A 3,477-nucleotide genomic window follows, 5' to 3' on the forward strand; every position below is an offset into this window, starting at 1 on the left:
AAGTCTGACAGAAATCTGAATAACTTTTTAACTTTTTTATATAAATTTCATTAAAGTTCAAATTTTCGATTATAATCGATTGTGAATTAAATTAGAGAAAAGAAAGATGATCATTTTTTACTTTTTGTTCAGAAAGGAAAATGAGATCATATTTTGTCTCTGACATTGGTATGAAAGAAAAAATTAAAATTTTCTATTTTTATGAGTGACATAAGACAAAAATCTCAAAATAGCCACATCAAGCTACAATTAGATAAATCTCGAAAAATAAAGTATCTCCTAAGGTGTATGTGTCAACCTTCATCATTATTAACCATCGGAGATTGGCTGTTTTAGCTCACTGGTTGTTGTTTACGTTGCTTAAATAGATAAACTTGCCATCTCAGCGACTCTTGTGAATTATAGCGAGCGCAGCGAGCGTCGCAAAGCGACGCTCGTCACTGCGAGCTCTAACGACAACCCCTGGGCGAAGAGAAAATTCGGACTACTGCACACTCATTCCATAGAATTTCTTTGCTGCAGTAATTTTGACCCACAATGCATCACTTAACAAAGTTGCGTTCTCGCGAGAATGACGGCAAATGTTCAACAAAAAGTTTACTCGCTTTGATTAAATGGATACATATTGAAGATAAATTGTAAACGTAACTTTTTTCATTAACTTTCAGCACTGTTCAGTTTTTTCTTGGTATTTGTAACTTACATACGACGTCATGTGACGTCAGAGCCTAGACGCACCAAATGTCACGTGCGGTTTGATGAGCCCAATCTAAATTAAAACAATAGAAGAGTTTGCGCTCGCTCTATCGGTTGCACCGTCAACATATTAGCGAGCGCAGCGAGCTCAATAGACTAACGTGTAAGAACAGAGGAAATTCGGATTGAAATCTGTACATACGTCAGCCAAATTTCTCTGTGCAACATTCCCAGAATTCCTGCACTACCCAATGTCCTTTGCGCGAATATTGCCGAAGAAATTAATAAATAATAACGTAAAGCATATATCAGACTTTCAGTTTGTAGAAATCTTTCAAAGAAACAAGAAATAACTCTGCAATGTTTTTCAACAAAAATTGCACTAGTTCTATAGTTTCAAACAGACGCCCGGCTGTCTCCGTAAGCTCCGACGAGCTTTGTGACGTCGTATGACGTCACAGCTTCGAGAAGTCTCGTGCGGCTTTACGTTCGAAGTGGCTGATCTCAAGTGTTTTTGATAGTAGCAATGACAGGCATGCGCGAGTTATGGCACTTTCCTATTCTGCTCCATGCTAAATAGGTCATGTTTATAAGTGAATTAACAGCTTAAATTTCTGTGCATACTTTAATTTCTTGATTCAGATTAAAAGTTAAAAGACCATTTTGGATAATACATACATCGATTCCTGACAAAAGTGCGTAAAAAAATGCATAACACGAGATACTTGCACGGTTATATAGATAACAAAGACGTAATGGCGGCCATTATGTGAGAAAACCCTGATGTTATAAATAGGCATTATAATGCTTAAGCACGTGATATTAGACAGTCATATGAATGTTTTACGAAGGCTGAAAGATAGAGATTTCTAAAAACATCTTGGGTACGTAGATCAAGTCTCATAAATAGAAATTTAAAGCGAAAGTAGATGACATATCGTGTTCAACTTCGTTTCTTTCGTTAATTTGCCGTTTTGACAATACTTTGACAGCAATAATCAGAAGAAGAAATCATTTTTCTTTCATTTGGTATATAGTTTCCTAAAATAAATCGTTGCGCATAGGTGCGCAATGAGCTTTAACCAGTTATGCTTGACAAAAACGTCGACATTTTTAACAGGGGCAGATAACTGAAATTCCCGCGCAACATCGGAGATTCTGAGGAGGCATTATTTCTAAGTTGTATATTTGTTGATCAATGTCAATCTCAAGCTGTTATATTCTTACAATGCTAAAAAAAGATAATAAAGTAAATAAAATGCATGATTTTAATGAATCAGATCTATGAACTTTGATTAGTATCACTGCATTCTGCAACTTTAGGATACCATTTGCAGTAATTGGTGTAATATATGGATAATTATAATTATTATAATAGATCTATATGTTTTCATTTTTTTACATTCATATATTTCTTTTAAACAATTTTTATAACAGAATATCAAGTGATTGAACAGATTAAGGGGACCTCGAGTTCATACTTGGAATTTCTTTTTCAGGAATTTTTTTTATCAGATTTATACATATATACCAGTATATCGTACAGCTAGATTAGCATTATTTTGCAATTTGAATTGCTAAAAATAAAAACAATGAATGCTAATACTTTTGAAGTGTTGTTTAAATATTAGATTTATATTTTAATCAAATTGTTTCAACAAAAAAGAAATAAAAATATTCTAACAATATTATTTTGCAATATTTAATAATACATTTTTATAACAACATATTTACAGATATAATAATTTAAAATCCATGAATATGTAAACAAAATCTAAATAATATTCTTTGCTGATGTTTACTTCATTACAAGTACTCATGTTCTATCTTACTAAGTGCCTGGTTTCCCTATTTGGTATAACATTAAGTATAATTCCGAAGATCCTACAATTTTTACTTATAAACTGAAAAATGATCTGGAATCAGGGGCTTGAATACAAAAGTTTAATAGATTTTGCATTTGATTCTCAGAGTAAAATCAGCAGTAAATGCTGTCATTATTTAAAACTGTTAAAAATGAATATCAATTTACATTTCTTCAAGTGTTATTATTATTTTTTTTTACAGCCGAAAAATTGGCAGAAAACACAAAATGCTACTGAATTTCAAATACTTATATCTTTTTTGTACATTGACCAATCTGAATAACCTTTACACCATTGAAATCCTTGTAAACTGACCTTTCTTTTGATGTAAAACAAGTGTGGTTTCAAAATTATTTTAAAAATTGCCTGTTATTGCTATTGATAGTACAACTGCGCTCGCCCCAACGGTCACACCGTAAAACATATTACCAATTATTGAGAAATCATTTAACTTACTATAAAGTGAGTACTGGTTGACTGTCTTCTTTCTGTGGATATGGTTTTATTGCATATTTAGCATAAAATCCAAGATCTCTTCACACTTGCCGCCAATATTTACAAGCAGGAAATGATATTGTTCTCGATAAAATTAAAAACTTCATGCACAGAAACTGTATCTCCGGGATGATATCGCATGAAGAGCACAGCGACACTAGAGGTCACTTTTCTGGCGTCTGTACGTCCGTCTGTCCCACTCTGTATATCTTAAAAACAAATAGATACGGATCAGAGTTCTTTTACACGTATACCAATGCATGGCACTGTGGATTTTGTAAAATGTCGGCATGGTTTCCGAACCACATGTGGCTTGCGACGATGGAATAAACACTGAGTGATATCTGATTTGTTGAGATGAAATACCAAGAATTACTGTATAAAAGAATACATCAAAGAAATACACAGGTTTTGATCAGAA

The 3,477-nt window shown here is 33.0% G+C and overlaps 1 protein-coding gene across 2 annotated transcripts in view; it reads right to left on the reverse strand.

The window, feature by feature from the left end:
* Positions 1-3,132, reverse strand: part of LOC134269610 (eukaryotic translation initiation factor 5B-like) — a 9,792-nt gene extending 6,660 nt beyond the window's left edge. The window contains exon 1 of one of the 2 annotated variants that reach the window (XM_062751815.1): positions 3,032-3,132. The gene's annotated coding sequence lies outside the window, so the exon portion shown is untranslated. Of the gene's footprint in view, positions 1-3,017 lie in introns of both variants that reach the window. The other variant, XM_062751814.1, reaches the window with a different exon arrangement.
* Between the last annotated feature and the right edge of the window lie 345 nt (positions 3,133-3,477).

Source organism: Saccostrea cucullata, unplaced genomic scaffold (assembly GCF_032062105.1).
Source record: "Saccostrea cucullata isolate Sc308-1 unplaced genomic scaffold, CSIRO_AGI_Scuc_v1 ctg9198, whole genome shotgun sequence".
NCBI classification, from domain to species: domain Eukaryota; kingdom Metazoa; phylum Mollusca; class Bivalvia; order Ostreida; family Ostreidae; genus Saccostrea; species Saccostrea cuccullata.